The following is a 24,652-nucleotide window of genomic DNA, read 5'->3' on the forward strand; positions in this document are numbered from 1 at the left end:
GAACGAAGATTTTTGCTCGTGTTGTTGCTACGCGCCTCCTGTTTCTGCGCTCTTGGCGCCTGGTGTTTTATTGGGAGCGCTCTGAACTCCTTGAGTTGAAAAGCTTCAAATCAGAGCAGTAAAAAGGCCCCACGTCATCTCTGCTTTTCCTCATTGTCCAATGGGATGATGTGAGAGGCGGGGCTTCTGTGGTGGTCACGACAACCAGTTTACAGCTGGTAACCAATGGAGGAGAAACTGGTGGTAGTGGTTGCTGGATACCCAGAGCTATACGACTTTACAAAGCACAGTTAGCACCATCTGAATAGAAAACAGCAGATAAGTGCAGTACTGTAAACGTCCATGATGGAGGAGAAGCTCCTGGACCAACTGGTGGTACTCCCCATGATCCAGCCTCTTTTTTAGGGTCTCATGTACCCACACAGATCTCTGTTTATCTGCTGACAGCCTCTCACCCTCAACCAGAGCTACAGACAGCACCCTCTGCCTCAACATGGCAGCAGCTACACACTGATCACTGCAGGATACACAAACTGTAGACTGATCACACAGGAAGGTTAGGGTGAGGAGGTGATGGGTGGTTGCCTGGCAACAATAACAAGGTGCAGCAGGTGTTTTTTTCACTAGTGACATTAAATTAAAGAAAAAGGTTTTGGAACCTGCAAAACTCGTTCTGTGTGATCGGGGCCTGACAGTTTAATATCCGTCCTCACTGTCACTCGTCTTATGTCTCTTAACTCTGACCTAAAACCAGCGGTCAGACTCTGGATCTGTTTCCTGTTGCCCATGAGCAAGGCAGCGCTCAGTCAGACAGTCAGATGTCAAAGTGACAAAACACACACACACACACACACACACACACACACACACACACACACACACACTTTGTCTCTGTCCTTCAGTGAGCACCAGGAATTTATTACAAAATGTAATTAAGGATTTGACTCTTTACTTTTACCCCTAAGAGAGACACGCACGCACACACGCACACACACACACACGCACGAACAAACACACACACACAAACTCACGTTCTCAGCGTCCTTCAACATGTCAAGAAAGCAATTTATCTTGTTGCTGTGCGATTAGGAAATCCTTGTTTCGCTACAAATCCCCCCGACACACACACACACACACACACACACACACACCCCTAAATAGCTAATAGGCGGGGCTGTTGCCATGGTTACATGTGTGTTTTTTGGGCAGTTTTGGTGGTCGGCGAGTCTGATAATCAGATTAAAATATGACTTCATATGACATATTGAGACAGATGGTCTGTAATAAATATACTGTGTGTGTGCGTGTGTGTGTGTGTGTGTGTGTGTGTGTGTGTGTGTGAGGTCTCTCTGGTTGTGTGTTAATTATAAACCCTGGTCTCTGCTCAGTCGTGTCAAACAGAAGTCTGATTTTATATTACAGTATATTCCTGTGATAGCTCTGAGACGTGACTGTTCAGACAGTGAACTGAAGTTTGTCCCTGTTGGAGCACCGTACGTCTGGCTGCAGCAGGATTAAAGGTTTGCAGAGTTTCAGTATCAAGATTAAAAATGACTCCACCTGAAACATGTCAGTGAGCTGGGATCAGACAGGAGACTGTGAAGTTTGTGCTCGTTCAGAGAAGATTGAATTGTTTAAAATGAGTTCAGTGGTGACGGCTGTGTTTTATTAAATCTGTAGTTTGGTTTGATCTCAGCAGTGTGGGGAGTTGAGACACGCTGCGTCAGCTGGTCAGCATGGATAATTATGTGATCATGATGCAGCCGATTCTCTTTCATACCTGAAGACACTGAAAGGTTGAAACACTTCATACCAGGGCTGAGGAGTACCTGACAGCGTTCAAATACAAAATATTAGTCTCAGTGTTCTGTTACAGTTACTGTGTATAAACAAAGATTACTTGAAGGGATTACTTTGGTTTGTTTTTTTGCTCTGACAGTTTGTCCTCTGTGGCTGCAGGTCGCCGGATGATGTTGGTGATTTTGATCAAAGTTTAACTGATTTGATGATCAGGAGGAAACACAGCAGGACAGCAATGAAAGTTAAGGCAGCAGAAGGGCAAGTAGGGCGGGTGGGTCAAACAGCCACTGACTATCACCCAGGAGGCCGGTGTTCACTTCCTGTAAGATTGTAAAGCCATGCCCTGTTCTTTGTTCCTAAACGTAACCACGAGTGTGTGTCAGCTAAACATGACCACGTGTGTGTGTTGGCTAAACGTAACCACGAGTGTGTGTGTTGGCTAAACGTAACCACGTGTGCGTGTTGGCTGAACGTAACCACGAGTGTGTGTGTTGGCTAAACGTAACCACGTGTGTGTGTTGGCTAAACGTGACCACGTGTGCGTGTTGGCTGAACGTGACCACATGGGTGTGTGTTGGCTAAACATAACCACGTATGTGTGTTGGCTAAACGTAACCACGAATGTGTGTTGGCTAAATGTGACCACGTGTGTGTGTTGGCTGAACGTGACCACATGGGTGTGTGTTGGCTAAACATAACCACGTGTGTGTGTTGGCTAAACGTAACCACGTGTGCGTGTTGGCTGAACGTAACCACGAGTGTGTGTGTTGGCTAAACGTAACCACGTGTGTGTGTTGGCTAAACGTGACCACGTGTGCGTGTTGGCTGAACGTGACCACATGGGTGTGTGTTGGCTAAACATAACCACGTATGTGTGTTGGCTAAACGTAACCACGAATGTGTGTTGGCTAAATGTGACCACGTGTGTGTGTTGGCTAAACGTAACCACGTGTGTGTGTTGGCTAAACGTGACCACGTGTGTGTGTCGGCTAAACGTAACCACGTGTGTGTGTGTCAGCTAAACGTAACCACGTGTGTGTGTCGGCTAAACGTGACCACGTGTGTGTGTCAGCTAAATGTAACCACGTGTGTGTGTTGGCTAAACGTAACCATGTGTGCATGTTGGCTAAACGTGACCACGTGTGTGTGTCGGCTAAACGTAACCACGTGTGTGTGTCGGCTAAACGTGACCACGTGTGTGTGTCGGCTAAATGTAACCACATGTGTGTGTGTTGGCTAAACGTAACCATGTGTGCATGTTGGCTAAACGTGACCACGTGTGTGTGTCGGCTAAACGTGACCACGTGTGTGTGTTGGCTAAACGTAACCACGTGTGTGTGTTGGCTAAACGTGACCACGTGTGTGTGTGTTGGCTAAACGTAACCATGTGCATGTGTTGGCTAAACGTAACCACGTGTGTGTGTCGGCTAAACGTGACCACGTGTGTGTGTCAGCTAAATGTAACCACGTGTGTGTGTTGGCTAAACGTAACCATGTGTGCATGTTGGCTAAACGTGACCACGTGTGTGTGTCGGCTAAACGTAACCACGTGTGTGTGTCGGCTAAACGTGACCACGTGTGTGTGTCGGCTAAATGTAACCACATGTGTGTGTGTTGGCTAAACGTAACCATGTGTGCATGTTGGCTAAACGTGACCACGTGTGTGTGTCGGCTAAACGTGACCACGTGTGTGTGTTGGCTAAACGTAACCATGTGCATGTGTTGGCTAAACGTAACCACGTGTGTGTGTCGGCTAAACGTGACCACGTGTGTGTGTCGGCTAAACGTAACCACGTGTGCGTGTAGGCTAAACGTAACCACGTGTGTGTGTCGGTTAAACGTGACCACGTGTGTGTCGGCTAAATGTGACCACGTGTGTGTGTCGGCTAAACGTGACCACGTGTGTGTGTCGGCTAAACGTAACCACGTGTGCGTGTAGGCTAAACGTAACCACGTGTGTGTGTTGGCTAAACGTAACCACGTGTGTGTGTTGGCTAAACGTAACCATGTGTGCATGTTGGCTAAACGTGACCACGTGTGTGTGTGTGTCGGCTAAACGTGACCACATGTGTGTGTCGGCTAAATGTGACCACGTGTGTGTGTTGGCTAAACGTAACCACATGTGCGTGTTGGCTAAATGTAACCACGTGTGTGTTGGCTAAACGTAACCACATGTGCGTGTTGGCTAAATGTAACCACGTGTGTGTTGGCTAAACCTAACCATGTGTGCATGTTGGCTAAACGTGACCACGTGTGTGTGTCGGCTAAACGTGACCACGTGTGTGTGTTGGCTAAACGTAACCATGTGCATGTGTTGGCTAAACGTAACCACGTGTGTGTGTTGGCTAAACGTAACCACGTGTGTGTGTTGGCTAAACGTGACCACGTGTGTGTGTTGGCTAAACGTAACCACGTGTGTGTGTTGGCTAAACGTAACCACGTGTGTGTGTTGGCTAAACGTGACCACGTGTGTGTGTTGGCTAAACGTAACCACGTGTGTGTGTTGTTGAAGGAAAAAAACATCAGTTGGTGGTGTTGTACTGACATAGTGCTTTTATTTTGAAAGAGACTGTATCAAACTGTACATTTCCTGTGAAAACAGAAGTGTATTTTGAAAACAGACAATGCATGTAACAGGCTGAAGTTGACACGGCGTCCCAGAACGTCAACAACCAACACACCCAGGGTACCTTGGACGCCATATGTCAGTGACCAAACGTGGTCATGTGACGAGGTCACAGTGAGGGGGTGATGGTGTTAATAAAGTTTGGAGTGAGCCGACTCGCTGCCTCTCCTGGCTCACAGTCTTCAGTAGTCGCTCCTTGATTGTCTCCCTGTTCCTGAACAATAAGAAGATAAATAACTTCCTGCCTGGCGTCCTCAGAGCGAGCAGTGAGGACAGAGGAAATGAAATGAGCTCTGCAGGTGTGAATCCACCTGTGGACCATCATGTCTCTGATAACGCTGAGAGCTCAGAGGATCAGAGCTCGTTTCCTTCAGCACAGATTTCACATTAAGCTGATTTACACAGAGAGAGGTTGGAGGAGAAAATCTCTGAGCAGGAATAAAGACGAGGAGGATCATATTTCACATGGTGAGGGGCAGAGGTGAGACACAGACAGGAAGTTGTTGTAGCCACATGGGGAAGAGTCAGTGGGAGAGAATGGGATCCCTGATGCCGACACCTAACTTCACTGAGGCCTCGCAGACTTTACATGATGACAGTGAGTACGTCACAGTACGTACATCTGACGTCCTCAAGGGCTCAGTCTGCAGGTCCAGAGGGTGACAAACCATCTCAGTGATGTCATCAGCTGGCTTGTTGAAAGAGAGCTACACCCTGCTGGTGCAAACATGACATCACAGTCTAGAGCTGATAATGTCAAGTTTGACTGAAGCGACATGTTGGCTGAGCTGAAACTCAAAGGAGCCACAGTCTGTTGTTTCATCTCTACTTTGAGTTTGGACTTAAAGAAGATGGATGGACAGAATAAGTCGTTAAAGAGGAGCTGAGATGTTTGTGACGTGTTAAAGATCGTTTAGTTTTAGTTCAAAGAGGAGCGTCAGGTTTCTGAACCATCTGAATTTAGAGATAAAAATAAATATTGTGTAGTGCAGAGCAGGTGAGACAACAGTTTGAGGTTATGAGGTTTTCTGTGTCAGACGTTAGACAGAGGGCGGAGCTTCAGTCTGTGTTGTTCAGGTGGAGAGGCTGTTTGTTTTATGTGTTTGTAGTCGAGGTCACAGAAACACCTGCCGACCAATCAGAGGCCAGGATGCTCTCTGTCTGAGATATAAAGTATGAAACTGTGTGTGTGTGTGTGTGTGTGTGTGTGTCCTAGTTTTCCAGATGACTGGACGCTCTGCAGGGACCATCTATCTGTCCACACCTCGCCCTCCTTCTCTTCTTCCTCCCTCCGTCGTTTAATCTTTCCTGCTGCTCCACTCACTTCCTCCATCTTCCTCCTTCCTCCTCCATCCTAAGTCCTCTTTCTGCCTCCACACCGCCACGCTCCTCCTCTCTGCCCTCCTTCCATCCATCACCTCCTCCTCCCTCTCAGTTTACAGTCTCTAACACTGACTCTACATCAGCAACTTCACTTTAAGGTTTTTATTCTGGAGAAGAATCAAATGTTTAAATAAACAGTCTGCAACATGTCGACTCTGATCTGAGCTACGTGTGTGTGCTGGCAAAACGTAACCACGTGTGTGTGTTGGCTAAACGTAACCACGTGTGTGTGTTGGCTAAACGTAACCACGAGTGTGTGTTGGCTAAATGTAACCACGTGTGTGTGTTGGCTAAACGTAACCACGTGTGTGTGTTGGCTAAACGTAACCACGTGTGTGTGTCGGCTAAACGTAACCACGTGTGTGTGTTGTTGAAGGAAAAAAAATCAGTTGGTGGTGTTGTACTGACGTAGTGCTTTTATTTTGAAAGAGACTGTATCAAACTGTACATTTCCTGTGAAAACAGAAGTGTATTTTGAAAACAGACAATGCATGTAACAGGCTGAAGTTGACACGGCGTCCCAGAACGTCAACAACCAACACACCCAGGGTACCTTGGACGCCATATGTCAGTGACCAAACGTGGTCATGTGACGAGGTCACAGTGAGGGTGTCGACATGAAAGGACGACTTTTTCGTCTGTGTCTGACACAGGAAGTCACTGACCAAGCGCCAGTATTTGAAGACTTCAGTTGACCATGTCGTTTTGAGGGTGGCCATGTTTTCAGTGGAGTGGTATTGAGCGGTTCAGGTTTGACAGCGTGTCCATTATTTTATACAGTCTGAATATACGGAGCAGAAACACCACAGAAGAAGAACGTGTGTGTTTACAGTCAATTAAAATCCATCAGCTGGCTTTGTTTTCATAAAATAAACTAACTTGACACAATTTGACTTCCCAGCATCCTTCACTGTTAGTGCACAGTTAACCTGATGGAGACAGGCTCCGCCCCCAACATTTATCTGATATCAAATACAACAAGAACGAGTCACAGCTGAGGTTATGGAACGTGTCAGCATTTTTTAAACGTTCCTCCTCCTTGTTTTAATTTATAACATTTTAAAACAAATGTTTCTTTCCTCCCCCCTTTTTCTCTTATTGCTATCTTTTGGCCTTCATCTCCTCCTCTTCCTCTTCTTCTTCCTCTTCCTCCTCCTCCTCCTCTTCCTCTTCCTCCTCCTCCTCCTCCTCTTCCTCTCCGTTCTGACCCTAATTGCTGCAGCTGCTGTGTCTGGGCGAGCGAGCTTCAGATAAACAGATAAAAAACAGATAGAGAGAGAGAGAGCCACAGAGTGACGGAGGAGAAACTACCTCTCATCAATTATTTCCTCTCAGTGCACCCTCCTCCTCCTCTTCCTCCTCCTTCTCCCCTCCTTCCTCCTTCTCTTCCTCTCTTTCCCTTTTTACTCTTTTTTCTTTTTCCTCTGCTCTGATCTATCCTTCCTCATCTCCTTATCTCCTCCTGCTCTGTGTACTGTCATCTCTCCTCACTCCCCTCCTCCTCTGTTCTTTTCTCTCCTCTTGCTCTGTCTCTCTGTCACTTATTTATCTTCATCTCCTCCTCTTGTACCTCCTCTCTTCTCCTCTCCTCTTCTGGTTCTTTTTTTCTGTCCTTTCATTTGAGAACTTTACCTTTATATTTTCCTCCTTTACTTCTTTCCTCACCTCTTCCTCTTCCTCTCCTCTTCCTCCCTCTCCTCTCACACCTCCACTTTCCACCTTCATCTCCTTGTTTTTATCTCTCCTAGCTTCCATCTCTTCACTTCTTTCTCTATCCTTCGTCTCATGTTCCTCCTTTATTTTTCACACTCACCCCCCCTTCTCTAGAACATAACTATGTTCTTTCTCCTCCTTTTATTCCCTTCTTTCTTCTTTCATTCTCCTATTGACCCTCCATGTTCTCCTCCCATCCCTCCTCCTCTCTCCTAGATTCTATTCCTTCTCTTTATTTGATAGCTTTATCCCTCCTTCATCCTTCCTTCATCCCTCCTTTCTGTCTCCATCTCTCCTTCAACCACTGATTTTTCTTCTCTTTCTTTTTCTTTCTTTCTTTCTTTCTTTCTTTCTTTCTTTCTTTCTTTCTTTCTTTCCTCATTTTCAACTCACCCTCTGCTTCATTTTGTCCTCCCTTTCCTCTTGCCTTACTCCCCCATGTCTCCCCTTTATTCCTCTCTTATTGCCTTGTCTCATCTCCTCTCTCCTCATCTCCTCTCTCATCCTCTCCTTGTGAGACGATCTGAAACATTTAACACTCATCATGTGATATTTAAACACACACACACGCAGATGGATTGTTACTGTCACGTGTGTGTGTGTGTGTGTGTGTGTGTTTAAAGTAAAAATGTGGATTACACAAAATGTAGAAATAAAACAGATGCTGAGAAACAACGTGAGCTGAGGCAGAGAGGACAACAAGCGGGGGAGGGGGGGGAGAAGGAGGGAGGAGGCAGATAGGAGGAAGAGGAGGAGGAAGAGGAGGGAGGCAGAGAGGAGGAAGAGGAGGCAGAGAGGAGGGGGGAGGCAGAGAGGAGGAAGAGGAGGCAGAGAGGAGGAAGAGGAGGCAGAGAGGAGGGGGGAGGCAGAGAGGAGGAAGAGGAGGCAGAGAGGAGGGAGCGTGGGATTTGTAAATACAGGAGAAACTGAGAGGGCGGAAAAAAGAGGAAGAAACAGAGAGAGCGTAACACTGCAGCCTGAGGCCAGTGTGTGTGTGTGTGTGTGTGTGTTTTATTATATTTATTCAAATCCATGTTGATATATAAAACTGTCCATGTACAGGAGGTGGAGGTGGAGGGGTGGGGGTTGTGTCACAGAGGGATTTCTTTATTGTTTCAAGATGGTGGATGATGATCATGTGCGCCCCGCTCCGTCCATGAGGGGGACAGATGTCCTCATGTCTCTCAGTCAAACCAACACGTCCTCCAGAATCAACAAAGTCCTTGGACACATCATGTAGGAGCAGGACGACGTCTCCTGTCTGCGCCTCCTCAAACTGACAGGTCTCTGCGTGTCTCCTCTGACATCACCGTGGTCACCGTGGTCACCGTGGTCACCGTGGTGGGGACAGACATCAGGACGATGTCTCTCATCATGGAGATCACTGTGATGACTGATGGGACAAAGACGGACCCCCAGTGTCTCCTTCAGAGGAGGGAGACAGACTGTGTGGTGTCTTTGTGTCTCTGTGCTCATAGTGCGTCTCCTCCTGGTCGCTGCTTGTTCATCTGAGGGACATTTTGCAGGTGAGGACCTGAGGGGGGCCCCTGACACTTTGGGCCCCCGGCCCTGTGCCCCAGGACTCTGTCCCTGGTCTGTTATGGTCAGAGTCAGCTGCTGTTGATCTGTAAAGAGTCTGCAGTCTTCGGATCCAGCTGCTGACAGATGTTCTGTCTGTGTTGTTTTGAACGTGTTTGATATTTGTGACTGACGTCAGCAACTGATGACATCACCTGTGTGTCACTGACGGAGACTGTGGGCTCCAGAGGCTGAAGAGAAAACACAACTTCCTGCGTCTCAAACAGAAAACTGATCACTGATCATTCAGCCTGTGATCAGAGTCTGTCTGCAGTTTGTCACGTGCTTCAGTTCATTCTAAGGCTGCAGCCACACATCGTCTTCAACTGATCGATTAGTCGTGGGAAAAAAAATCTGATGCGGTGGTGTGTCTGTGTCACTCAAACACACATTAAACCCACATTTAACACATTAAACACACGTTAAACACATTAAATGCATGTTAAACACATTAAATGCATGTTAAACACACATTAAACACACATTAAAAACACGTTAAACACACATTAAACACATATTAAAAACACGTTAAACACACATTAAACACACTAAACACACGTTAAACACACATTAAACGCATGTTAAACACACATTAAACACACGTTAAACACACGTTAAACACACATTAAACGCATGTTAAACACACATTAAACACAAGTTAAACACACATTAAACGCATGTTAAACACACTAAACACACGTTAAACACATTAAACGCATGTTAAACACACATTAAACACACATTAAAAACACGTTAAACACACATTAAACACACTAAACACACGTTAAACACACATTAAACGCATGTTAAACACACATTAAACACACGTTAAACACACGTTAAACACACATTAAACGCATGTTAAACACACATTAAACACAAGTTAAACACACATTAAACGCATGTTAAACACACATTAAACGCATGTTAAACACACATTAAACACGCATTAAACACACGTTAAACACACATTAAACACACATTAAACACACTAAACACACGTTAAACACACATTAAATGCATGTTGAACACACATTAAACACACATTAAACACATGTTAAACACACATTAAACACACATTAAACACACTAAACACATGTTAAACACACATTAAACGCATGTTAAACACACATTAAACACACGTTAAACACACATTAAACACACTAAACACACATTAAACACACATTAAACACATGTTAAACACACATTAAACACACATTAAACACATGTTAAACACACATTAAACACATGTTAAACACACATTAAACACACATCAAACACACATTAAACACACATTAAACACACATTAAACACATGTTAAACACACATTAAACACACGTTAAACACACATTAAACACACGTTAAACACACATTAAACACACTAAACACACATTAAACACACATTAAACACACATTAAACACATGTTAAACACACATTAAACACATGTTAAACGTGGCTTAATAGAGACAATTTCAAAGACAAGTACACAACTCAGCTTCACTATAACTCACAGCATTCACAGACAAACACTTGTCTTTATCTGGACACATTTCCCCACAAATACAACATGCTAACGTTATTAGCACAAGTCTATGGCGTTTTACATTGTATAAATTAGCCTAGCGTCTAGCGATCTTTTCCTGTTCTCATATAAAACCAGGTACAACACCAACATGTAACAAAGGTAACAGCACATAATTCAGCTCCATTACAGCTCACAGCATTCACTGACAAAACAACTGTCTTACACTAAACATGTTTTCCAAGCTAATACAACATGCTAACGTTATTAGCGCCAGCCTATGGCATTTTACGTTGTACACATTAGCCTAGCGATGAGCGGAGATTTCCTCTGCTCGTATGAAGCCAGGATAAATCCTGAAGGATAAATCACACACGCATCTTAAAATGCTATTTTAGTGGAGGCTTTACTGTCTTCACAATTTACTGTTTCTTATCTGTGAAATACAAGAAATACAAGCTTTGTTTCCACTGAGAGAAATGGTGTCAGCTTACAGAGACAGACAGGAGGTCTGCGTCACTGTGACGCTGAGCGTGAGGGTGGGCGAGTTCAACTTTCTGTCATTTTCACAGGTAACTTAGCCTGTCCCCCCGCCGCAGGAAATAATGGATTAATCCTGGAAAGCTGTTGATGTAGCACTTTTCTCCTTATGACATGGCGATTATTCGACCAATGAGAATTTGGTCGGACGAGAGAATAGCGACCAAATAATCGACCAGTCGACCAGGAGACTACAGCCCTAGTTCATTCATAGAGTAGGACACTTGTTTGTTTTTTTTAAAAACAGTCTAATGTTGTTGTTTTTTAATATCTATGGTTTTTGTAGCTTTTTATAAACACCATTTCCCATCAGCCCCAAATATTCCATGAGACCATGAGTGAGACGAGGGGTCAGAGTTCAGACACGTCTGTAACAGGAGTGAAGGGTTAAAGAGCTCATATCAGAGCAGATAATCACGGATCAGGTGCAGGTCTTCGTCCTGACAGGTGTGTTCAGGTTTACTGCCGTTGCTTGGTCACAACAGAGGACCTACATGTGACCATGAGGACGTATCCCTCCGCCACAGCTCAGAGGAACTCTGGGAGATCTGTGAAGTCTCGTTTTGTTTCCATGTGAACTTTAGAAGTCAGACTGTGGAGCTCGTCCTCCGTCTCTTCACTCAGAGATCAACACACACTCAGTGTGATCACACACACACACACACACACACACACACACACACACACACACATCAAACACAGTCACATGACCTGTGAGTATCGTATTATCTGATTCGGTAGAGGTGACTGATGGATCAGATAACTCTGCAGCGGAAACCTGCTTCATACACACGATAAATAATACGGGAATATCAACGGGAAGTGTGTGTGTGTGTGTGTGTGTGTGTGTGTGTGAGAGAGAGAGACTTACAAACAGCCAGAAATAGAAAAGAGGAGGAGAGAAGAAGAAAGAAAGGAAACCAAAGTCAGGAACACTTTAAATAGTTCAGGATAGCAGCTTATTGATCACATATATGTACATATATATATATTCAGTATACAGTGTTGGGAAGTAACTAGTTACATGTAACAGAGTAATGTAATTCATTTACAAACTGGTCATAATATTAATGCCTTTCAGAGTTTTTACAAAAACCTGATGTTAAAAAATGGTTTAAGGTTTCATTAAAATAATCAACATCAAAAAACCCGTCAGTTTTCATTTAGTGATGAAGATCATGATAATGTGATACGATGGACCATGACACCATGACAACATCATATTTTCTGACACAGTTACTGAAGCATAATAATCTGACACCTTAGTGAACTCTGTAAACATTAATGTACGCACAGTTCGCCCTGCTCACAATTTGTATTCACACAGTAACACGTGTGTTTCATGTGAGTCAGCTGATTGTTAACAGGTTGCTTCTTGTTTAATGAACAGTTAGAACATCAGAGCATCAGCAGTGTGTGTGTGTGTGTGTGTGTGTGTGTTATTTTGGGAACAATCAGCTGGTTCCAGAGTGTTTGGAGTCTAATATTAGCTCCGCTCAGCTTCCTGCTCACATGTCACATCGATTCTCAGGTGATATTTATACTTCAGGTCTGATGACAAATCAATCCTGAGTTGTTCCTTCATGCTGCTGCTTCACAGGGTCGAGTCCAAGTCGAGTCCGAGTCATGACAGAATATCAGAGACGATTCTGTATTTCTTCTGCAGGGTGAGGTTTGTAGCAACAAAGTGTCCTCAGTGCTGAGCGAGGAGGTGAGACGTTCCTGAGGCAGCAGGTTGTGTTCTGGACCTCACGTCCGTCATCATCTTTTATCTTTCTGTCTCCATGTTGACTCGTCACCACGGCTGATACACACAGGGCGATGTCGTCAGCGTACAGGATGATGGTGTATATGTTTTGGCAAGTTTTGCTAACCTTAAGGCTCTGAGGTCAGAGAGTCCGATATCCAGGAACAAACCTGAGTGTTGAGGTCGATGTATGATGGTTAAAAGAATCCAGCGCTGACTGGACGGGACGCTTGGCGAAGTTTTTCACTATCAAAGTCTTTTTGTTTCCAAACTGGTTGTCTGTAGAATATTTTTATCAGGACATGTGAACGTTATTTATGAGGACTTTGATGTGCTGTGATCCTGAAACACTCTGCAGCCTGAAATAACCACTCTACTGCTGAAAATAGACGCAGTCTGACTTTCATGCTTCCTATTTATTGTTGGGTTTTTGTCTTTTCATTGTTACGTCGTCACTTTTCTTATCGTCTCGTTTCTGTTGTTTAATTTTGGTTCCTCTCTCAGTTTCTCCTCCTTTCATTCTAATCCCTTCAGTTCACTGTAATTCAGATCAGCTCTGTTTTTGTAAAGAAGCTGTTTTCAGGTGCTTTACACCTGCCGTCTGTTTGTTGACTCATTTCATTTTAAATCCTGTGTAATGTAGAAGTCAGACTTTTAATGAATAGATAAAAGGTTTCAGTTAATCCTGACTGACTGTTGAGGTTCAGTTGCATTGTGGGTGATGTAGGTGCCAGGTTTTGACAAGACAGAAGAATGTGTGGATATAAAAGACAAGCTCGATTTTTACGTCTCAGGCAGTGTGTTTTCAGGTGGTCCGTCCCATTCTCATTAACACAAGATTTCATGAAGGCCTCGACAGAAGTTGTTTGTATTTGGCACTAAACATTCACTTTGACTCAGCAATGACCTGGTTAGATTTGGTGAAAGGTCAAAGGTCGCTGTGCCTCCACAAACATCTGTTTTTGTCCATAACTGAAGAATTCATTCACTAATTCTGACCAAACTCGACACAAATGTCTAACAGGATAAAATAATGAAGGTCAAAGGTCAAAGGTCAGCTTGACTGTGACATCATCATGTTTTAACGTCATATCTCAGGAACAGAAGGGGAACGTTTAGCCGACACACACACGTGGTTACGTTTAACCAACACACACACACGTGGTCACATTTAGCCAACACACACACGTGGTGACGTTTAGCCAATACACACACGTGGTCACGTTTAGCCAACACACACACACAGACATGGTTGGGTTTAGGAACAAAGAACAGGGTTTGGCTTTACAATCTTACAGGAAGTGAACACTGGCCTCCTGGGTGAAAGTCAGTGGTTGTTGGACCCATCCACACGCCCTTCCACCCCCTAACTTACAATATTGTCCCACCACGTTTCCCATGACACTGCTGGGTGCTGTTAAACAATAACAGCGACTGGTCGTGTATCATGCTGAGGTGAAAGGACGGCTCGGAGTAAACCCACCTCATCAACTACCACCACACCACTGGGTGCAGGTGACGTACATCAGAGTGAGACCTGGTGGCCACGGATGTAAACCTGAAGAGATACTTGAAGATAAGATAATTGTAGCCGTACTGCTCTCCTTAAATGTCCATCTTGAGTCAGGCGGTGTTGTAGGAGTTCACAATTTAACCAGACGAGCAGTTTTAAACTAAAACTGCAGTGTGTCATCACAGGTTGAATGTGTCAGTGTGGTGAACAGGTCACTCAACACTTGACTTTTCCTTCACAGATTATTCAATTCAAATATAATTTGTGGGCCTGAAGAGAAAAAATGACCCAATATAAAAAAACAAAAGCTTTGTGGCAGTATGAAGTTTTCTCTGCTCTCCTGTCCTCTACGTCATCCGTCACGACCACTCAGAGGAACAACATCACTCTGAGTGTTTAAAGATCCGTCAGTCGGGCTGGGAGTGACAGCAGCTCCCAGCCTTTACTGTAACTGTGGAGACGGATGGTTTAATCTCACGGTGTGAGTCTATGATCTGAGCCGCCCTTTGCATGGTTATAGATATGGAATACAGAGGAACGACAACAAGATATAAAGACAACAAACAGAAGGAGGAGGAGAGAAAGACAGGCAGGATTTCATTTTGCTTAAAGAGTCGTATCTCCTTCACCAGAGGAGGAGAGAACATGGAACAACCATCCCTCCTCCTGCAACTTTCATCATCACTCCATCAATTAAACATGGAAGTGGATTACACTGGAGGAGGAGAGAGGAGAGGACAGAGGGAGGGGAGGATTTAGGAGAAGCAGAGAAGGTGATGGAGAGGAGGGGGGAGGAGGAAAGACGAGGAGGAGGAGGGAGGGAAAGAGGAGGAGAGCAGGGAGGCTTTTAGCAGCCGGCTGTAACCCAGAATAGAAGTTTTCGAAGAGGAAAAACAAAGTGAGCTGCTGATCAGACCGGACCGGTCGATACTGGTGTCCTTGTGAAGAACAATCCCAGATCAGAGGCAGAGGAGGAGAAACAGAGAGGAGGAGAAAATCAGAGGAGGAGAAAATCAGAGAGGAGGAGAAACAGAGAGGAGGAGAAAATCAGAGAGGAGGAGAAAATCAGAGAGGAGGAGAAAATCAGAGGAGGAGAAACAGAGAGGAGCAATAATCCCTGACGTCTTATTTTCAGTAGTTTTCAAATCAAACAAATTTTAATATTTGTTTCCAGCTTGACACTTTGACACAGGAGCAGAAAATAAAAACACTCCACGTGAGTCCTGCATGAAGATACGAAGACGTGTTTTAATCTTGTTACATCGACCCTTTTAGGGCCGACGTCAAAATGACGTCATTTTATTATCTGGAGACAAAACACAACTTGCCAACAAAAACAAAGACAACTATGGTTAAATGTGATAAGACCAAAGGACTGGACGGAGGCCATCATCAAAAATGCTCACATGTGCAGCGCACACTTCATATCAGGTTAGGGAAAAAGTATTTCCTGTTGTAGGGATGAATAAGGTTATGTGTATTAAGGGTTATCATGTCCACCTCATCAGAAACTGGGGAGGGATTAAGAGGAAGATTGGATTTCTCTGCAACGCTAACTTTTTAGCACATTAGCTAACGTTAGCTTCCATAGCAAAACAAACAAGTGTGGTCCTCCTTTGTAAGATTGGCTTCCTGTGACATCATCCATCCACTGAGTGAGAGCATACGGGTCGGCCAGTCTGGTCCCGTTGGTCAGTGTTTACTTATTCAAGTAACACTGGCGGTCCCGGAGAGTGAGTGACCTGACATGGTGCGTTGGTAAATTCAGTCTGACGCTCTACACTAAAATGAGAGCCCTGTTGGTGGAAGAAACGCAGCGTTATATTTCTACATGAATGAACCAACGGTTAAGTTAATCACACATTCACTCCGCTCGGCGCTCTGCTGCTCCGTCTCCACAGACAGAGTGTCCAGAGTGCGCTCTGCCACTCTGAGAGTGCGCTGCTCTGGATAACCCAACGCTACATTCAGACAGCGCTCCCAATTTATCAACGCTCCAGTTTGTGTCAGAGTGCGCTCCCACACTCACAATGAGTGTTTCTGAACGCACCACTCACATCATCTTCCTCCATCGTCTAAAACAAGACAACACAACTTGTTAGCTAGTGCTAGCTAATGTCTGTGGAGAACTGTTTTGCCTCCAGCTAAGCCCCGCCCACCAAAAAAACCCCTTCATACTGTTTAGTACTTTAAAAAGTACCACATACACCAGAGTATGTGGAGCCAAGGCTCAAACGTCCATGTTCAACATCAGTGTGTTCACTCTGTCACATCTGGTCTGAGACCTCCTGAATAAATAAAGTTAAACTAACAAAGTAAAGACGAACGATCTGAAGCTGCACTTTGACTCTGTGTCTCTGCTGAGTCTGTAAAACACTATTGATGAAGTATACATCTCTTCTTCTTCTTCTTCTTCTCGTCTGATCGGAGGGATCACCCTGCACTTCAGTTGCCCTTCCTGCTCTTTGCTTTAAAGTAATTACCATTGGCTGCCTGTCCTTATATTAGATTGTGATTGGCCGGCTCCCCTCTCACAGGTGGAGATAAGGATCGGTCTGCACATTCGATTGGCTGACTCGGCACTAATGGATTCACTATCTGCTCCAATCAGGACGTAGCAGACGACCGTCTCTTTTCTCTTTGTTTCCTTTACTTCTGTTTGTGATGAAGTCACAGCTGAGTTCAGTCTGAGGAACTTGTACTTTAATGTTTCTACTTCCTGTTGTAGCTGCGTCACGTCTCAGAGGTGAATGTTTGGTACTTTCACTCCTCTGATCTGAGTATCTGAGTATCTGAGTATCTGAGTCCTTCCTCCCGCTCTGGTCTGAGTCTGTGTGGCGTCTCGACACACGATGACATCATCCTGACCATGAAATATTAAACGTAGCGGCGGAGCGGCTCAGAATAACTGGGCTGACCTGGCTCTCCTGAGAGTCCCCGCCCCTCTTTGTAAAACCGTCATTTATTTGGACAGTTGACTCCGCCCCTCAGAGGGTCACATGACCAGCAGCAGTGTTGGAGTGTGCTTGTTGATCAGATGTTGATAAACTATGAAGCATTATTTACTTTCTGTTTTGACAATGATTTGAGAAAGTGGCTGTGATGTCACTGCGGGGCTTTAAAGGGACAGTTTGTAGTTTTCTGATCACTGTTTTTTGGGCGTTCCTGGAGGCAGGAAATCCAAATCTGTGAGTGAGATGAATCTGCAGTGATGGAAGCAGATCTGTTAGGTCAGTAACTGCAGTGACACCACAGAGTATAAACACTCTGTTAAAGTCCTGAAATAACCGAGAGAGGGTTAAAGTTTTGTCACAGAATCTTCAAACTAACTTTATTTAATCTGAACGTTAACTCAGCTGCATGTTTATGTTTTATTGTTCAAACTGACCCAGTGACAGATGATGGACAGTTTCGTATCAGCGTGTTCCTCGTGCTTCGTCGTGCACACACACATACAGGTTAAGATATAAAATCTAACGGGATAAGGACACAGTGACGAGCTGAACACACGTTATATTCACCAAGCCTTCAGTCTGCGATCAACAGCCTCGTCCTGCTTCGTCTCCTCCGTCACTTTATAAATGTTGATATTATTCGTATGAAACGTACAAATGACACCAGCTGTTTACAGACGTGTGCAGTGCCAATATTTCCCTCTGACGCCTGAGCCAGAGGAAGGAAACAGTTAGAATCAGAAGGTGAGTCAGTTTCAGGGCCGCAGTGAGCGCAGAGCATCCTGCACAGCCTTCAAGGATTATTTAAAGTTGGTGGTTTTAGAAAATCTTTTATGTTTGAGGCTAAATCCACTGTTTAAAACTCAATATTTTAAAATCTGAGCATCGTCAGACCAAATAAATAAATAAATAATAAATAAATATTTCTCCTCCGGCCGTGTGGAGAAAGTTTGAACCAGTATAATTTATAATTAAAGACAAAACTGAATAAATGATGACAAATAGAAATAATAAAATACTTTAGAGACTTTATTTAGTTTTAGTTTTTTAGGGGTGTGTTGAAACATGAGCTCAGATCATCAGAGACCCTCGACCTCCACACACTGATCATATTTACAGATATTCACTTTGTCTTCTCCTCCTCCCTCCTGACCTCTCTGCATTCTCTCCTTCTCCTCTTTTCTCTCTCCACCCTTCCTCTCATCTGTCCTCACTCAACCTCCTCCTTCCATCTTCCTCTATCTTCCTCCCCCTCCTCCTCTTCCATCTCCGTCCTCTGGCTTCGTGTCAAGCCACTACTCAATGTGCTGTCCTCCTCTCTCTTCTCCGCTCCTCTCCTCTCCTCTCTTCTCCTCTATTCTCCTCTCTTCTCCTCTCCTCTCCCCTCCTCTCCTCTCCTCTATTCTCCTCTCTTCTCCTCTCCTCTCCTCTCCTCTCCTCTCCTCTCCTCTCCTCTCCTCTATTCTCCTCTCTTCTCCTCTCCTCTCCTCTCCTCTCCTCTCCTCTCTTCTCCTCTCCTCTCCTCTCCTGCTGCAGGACGGAGACTTGGCTCCGGCAGCTGCACATAATGACCCCAGAGAAAGAGGGAGGAGAAGGAGGAGAGGGAGGAGAGGGAGGAGACGGGGGGAAAGAAAAGGGAGATGGAGGAGAGAACAGAAAGGACACGAGGGAGGAAGGAAGTAAAGGAAACGTATAGAGCGAGCAGAGAGAATCTAAACTTTCTCCTCCCTCCGTCTGTCTGTCTCTACTAACCAGCTACAAGCTGCTAATGCTGCTGCCATCCATTATTTAACATTAGCACACACACACACACACACACACACACACACACACACACAGCTGGTTTAATCACCTCTCTCTCTGCAGTCACAACCTCCGACATCTTAAAGAGGAGCTCTGAGCTGAAGGCTTCGTGTTACTGACCTCTGCTGGTTCAACACCTGCTGCAGGTCGGTCCAACGTTCACGGGACGATAACTGCGGCTAAAAATATCTTAATAATAAATAGATATTATAACAACAGGCTCTGACTCTGAGACAAGGCCTGACAGAGTTTGGTGAAACGGCACACTGGAGACATTTAAGACTCAGTGTTTGTGTTACAGATGAGACGCAGTGCTGAGCGCTCTCCTCAGGTGAACGCTCAGTTCAACACCTGCCTGGTTAGCTCGAGCTAACACAGAGGCCGAGGCTAACAGCCTACGTACCTCCACAGCCCTGCACGTGTCAGCGCCTGAATGAGGTCATCATGTTATGATTCTGCTGCAGGGGGGAAAAACGCAACGGTTTGTTTTTGTTTCTGTGAGCCAATCACAGTCGTCCTGGGTGGAGCTAAGCTTCAGGGGACACACAGACAGGGCTAACTGTTAGCATCACACAGCTAACATTACCGAACATTTATCAACAGCTCGTTTTCATTCTGAACTCGTCACACACAGCTGCTCTGTCAGTGATCTCAGCGTCACGCAGCGACACAAAAGGCATCTTTCAGTGCACTGTGATGTGATGTGATGGCAGGTGGTGTCAGTTTATCAGACCGCCCCGCGGTGCATCACGCCACCAGGAAAGGTGTGTCAGTGTATAACGCTGACGGATGGCAACTGTTTGAAATGCTGCTGGTAACAACATAATAAAAGGAGCAGGGCCGGAGGGAGGGGAGGTGGAGACTTTCACCCCGCTGCTCACCTCCTGTATTAACTTCCTCTGTGTGTGTGTGTGTGTGTGTGTGTGTGTTCAGGTCAGTGAATAAGTTAAATGTATGATGTAGTTTTTGTCTGAAAGAGTTAAATATATTCAGCCTTCATTGTGACCTTGTGTGCATGTGTGTGTGTGTGTGTGTGTGTGTGTGTGTATATACAGTGTATGGGACCTATTCAGTTCAGTGTGTGGGTGGGGGTTGTGTCAGTAGGTTGAACATGCATCATGCTACTCGTGTGTGTGTGTGTGTGTGTGTGTGTGTGTGTGTGTGTGTGCAGGCCTGCGGGGGTTCAGGGCAGTAATTGGTTGAACTCTTGACCTTCTTTTCTTCTTCTATCTTTATTTGTGCGCAGACTAACGTGGCAGTGCAGGCGGAATATTCTGAATCAGTCTGAAGATGTTTTTAAACCTGAGTTAAAGATTCACATCGATTTCTGCGGCACAAAAATCAAAGTCTACGAAGTTTCAGAGACGTGAACAGAATTTAATCTGAGTTTAATCACACAAGACCCTGACAGCTCTTTGTTCCAGGTTCATCAGGTCAGACAGGTTAGCTTCATCACACACACACACACATACACACATACACACATACATACACACACATACACAGCAGAAGCATCAAAGCTCATTTATGGTCCATTAAAGGTGCATTGCGTGTGATGTTTGGCTGTAGACTCAAGGCTGCTGCAGATTTATTACTGCTGTCTGATAGTAACACACACACACACACACACACACACACACACACAAGCCAGCAGCAGGATGCTTTATAGCTGTGTGGATGTTGTTAATTTATTTATTTGTGTGTGATCTGAAAGGAGACAGTGATTATTAATCAGCATTCAGTCAGATGGACCTGAGTCAGCTGAAGAGATGGTTTCTCTCAGCCTCATGTTCACAGACATCCCAGAATAATAAACACAACACAACATGTGCAACAGAATTACAACTGCTACAAGCTAAATGTGTGTGTTACTGCAGCTCCACAGTGTAAATGAAAACCTGGACTGTGAGGCTGATAGATAGATAGATCGATCGATAGATAGATAGATAGATAGATAGATAGATAGATAGATAGATAGATAGATAGATAGATCGATCGATCGATCGATCGATCGATCGATAGAATAAAATAGACCATTACAAAGTTACTGTCAGTACTCAAAAATAAGTTGAAGAAATTAAGTAAATGTACAGAAACCTTGTCACGTCTTTATCTTCCTCTAGGTCGTCACGTTTGATCGTCTTCTATACGTTTTTGCATTTTCACCCATTTTTTTATATTTGATTAATCTGAAGTTGGATGTTTTGTAAAATGACCTCACTCTCCTGAGTCAGGTGTTCACATGGATTAAAGTTTTGTCTCTGTACCTCAGTTGTGTCTAACTTGTTTTGGACGGGTCCCAGCTGCTTCTCACGTCATACGGCTTAGAGAGAGTAAATAAATAAATCACATGCAAATCAGACAAACACGACTGTTTCATCTTTCAGTGTGGTTCAGTATTAACCTTTACGCTGCTCCTGAAAGCGACAGCCCTTTGTGGTGACTTGATGCAGCTTTGCTGTGCCCATGTCTGCTACCTAACAGGAAGTGTCTGTTGCTAGGTAACTGTTTGCATGTTTATGGACACACATTAGTTCCTCCTGCACAGTTCCTACTATGTGCATGTCTACAAACTGGATGATAGCACTGTTGTCAGGGGCTACAGTAAAATATGCAAAGTGATCTTGCTTGATAAAGCTGTACTGTGTGGCCACATATGATTTGGAAAACAAACCGTGGCTGTTTAAAGTTGCTCTGTTGGCCACTGGGCCGGACTTTGGACTCGCCTGCTGTACAGAAACAGGAAGCATGTTGACATGTTGAGCCTAGCTTAGCACAAAGACAGCAGTGTTTGCAGAGACAGCACAGTTACAGAATATGGAAGCTTTTAAATCAGCCCTCGAAACCAACTTTAACAGGAAAGCTTCGTTTACATCCATTGTTTGTCTCGTCTCTTTCCATCTTACATTATTTAACACGACAATGTTTAATCTGGTGTTCACTGTTTTATTTGTCTTCATTTATGTTTTTTCTCTTTTCATCTCAATAGTTTAAATCATCTTGTTCTGTAAACACTTTGTGTTTTGAAAAGTGCTATAAAAATTAAGTTTATTATAAATATTCTTGCTCACTGGCAAAAACACTGCAGAGAACAAGACGTGGCACATTTTTACATCAGGGTTTGGTGTTGTGATTAATTCAGCTTGTATTGTACTGGCATGTGTAATATGCTATAAAATCTAAATATAGCAGCTAGGCTAACAGTTTCTGCCTGCTCCCCAGTCTTTGTGCTAAGCTAGGCTAATCACATCCTGGATGTATCTTTGCACTGGACACAGTGAGATGAAAACTTATCATGTGACTGTGGAGCAGACAGAGAACACGAGGACGTCACTGAACGTCGGAGTCTTCCTTTAATCAATGACGACGGCTTTTCTCTGTTCACGTATGTTTCTCTGAAGGACTTGACGTTCACGTCACTCTGCGACGCTCTCAGTTACTGACCAAAGATGGCTGATGTTGGTCGTCATGGTGACTGATGTCACTGTAGAGCTGATGGACGTCTGATAGTTCAGTGTGACACAGACCAAATGATGAAGGGTAAAGAAAGAACGGACGGTGAATTATGGCCTTTTTTAATCTTCCCAGGAAGCAAAACAAAAAGTTAAGTTGTGTAAGGTTTAGTGAGGTCACAGAGATTCTGTTGGATGTAGGTTAGTCTCTACTGTCCGCTGGGAGCTGAGCTATTATAGGATCAATTAGACTGACAGGGACACGCTCACACAGGAAGAGGAAATAACCTGTTGAATATAAAGACACAACACTGCATTAAATACAGCCTCCTTTTCACATGGATCAGCCCGGTTCAAAGGAGGGGTTCAGTTTTGTTGTTGTTGTTGTTTGGAATCTGTCTCAATACAATACTCACAAAACATTACAGCTTTAACTTTAACATTTACTAATCTATTAAAAACTTGGACCTAAACCCAACTTACTGACACACCAATCTGTGACCCAAACTGAACTGCTTTAGCCATTAAATTGACCTGTTAGCTAACTCTTTCAGCTGCTGAACTGGCCTGTTCTCTTTTAGCTACTCTTTATAATTTTTAAACTGATCTGCTACCGTTAGCTAGCATTAACAACAGGTTTTTAGCTGCTAAAGCAACCTGTTAGCTAACTCCTTCAGCTGCTAAATTGACCTGTTAGCTATTTTAGCTGCTGAGCTGTCTTATTAGTGTTAGCATACTTTAACTAAAGGTTTTTAACTGCTAAACTGACCTGTTAGCTAACTATTTAGCTGCTAAACTGAGTCATTACTTAGCGAACCTGAAGTAAATATTTTTAGCTCTAAACTGACTTGTTACAAACCTCAACTAAATGTTTTTAGCTAAAGTGACCAGTTAGCTGACACTTTTTGCTGCTAACCTGATTTGCTAACTAACTATTATAGCTGCTAAACTGACTCATTACTTAGCTAAACTGAACTAAATGTTTTTAGCTGCTAAAATAATTTGCTAGCTAACTCTTTGAGCTGCTAATCTGACCTGTTAGCTAAGTTGGAACAAAGGTTGTTAGTTGCTAAACTGGCCTGTTAACCAGTGCCGTGCAGACACATTTTGGGGGGGCAGGTGCTTGAATGAAAAAACGGTAACTTTTCTTATAATTAATTGTAGAAAATAAAGTTTCATACAGCAGCTCATCTTTTACTCATACTATATTTTATTTAATACACTCACAAAAATCATTAACTCTTTATTTAAAAAAGTGGATAATTAAAATAGTGAACTAAACGACCCTTCAAACTACAGATCAGACCTCCAGTTCAGGAGGAGTCTCCCTGCACCTCCTCAGACTGTTGTTTCTCAGATCCACCCTGAACACATGCAGTGATGTAAAGTAACTGAGTACATTTACTCAAGTACAGTGCTTCAGTACAATTTTTAGGTGCTTGTACTTTGCATGAGTATTTTTGCTAATACTTGTACTTCACTACATTCCCAAGTAGTGTTGTCACGATACCAAAATTTTTGTTTCGGTACCAATACCAATATGAATTTCGATACTTTTCGATACTCTTCCTAAGGAAAAGTCCTTTTGGATGCAAACCTTTAGAACAATAAATAGTAGGGGTGTAACGGTACCAAAAAAATCATGGTTCGGTCAGTACCTCGGTACAGACGTCACGGTTTGGTAACTCAAATGTTCCACCAAGTTGGTGTTGTCTCGTGTTGTCTCCCTTTGCGAGGCAGACTTTCTCTTGTCTTTTTTCACGTGTCCCAGCTGCGAATGTTGATACAGGTGTTGTCATACACACCACTTGCGCAATCTGTGCTCCAATAGGAACAAGAAAGGCATTTGTGTGCATAAATGAGTAAAATAAATTAACTAAATTAATGAATTGAATCAGTTTCAAAGTACCAGTATTTTCCAAATGCAGTATAGCACCGTTTGGAATACTCTAGTACCGCGGCACTATTTTAGTACCGGTATACCGTGCAACACTATTCCCAACACCAATATCAATATTGT

At 44.0% G+C, this 24,652-nt stretch overlaps 1 protein-coding gene across 2 annotated transcripts in view; it reads left to right on the forward strand.

The window, feature by feature from the left end:
* Nucleotides 1–24,652, forward strand: part of kcnd1 (potassium voltage-gated channel, Shal-related subfamily, member 1) — a 92,114-nt gene that overhangs the window by 50,386 nt on the left and 17,076 nt on the right. The gene's annotated exons all lie outside the window — the stretch shown is intronic.

The sequence above is a fragment of the Epinephelus fuscoguttatus genome, linkage group LG7, assembly GCF_011397635.1.
Source record: "Epinephelus fuscoguttatus linkage group LG7, E.fuscoguttatus.final_Chr_v1".
Classification (NCBI taxonomy): Eukaryota; Metazoa; Chordata; class Actinopteri; order Perciformes; family Serranidae; genus Epinephelus; species Epinephelus fuscoguttatus.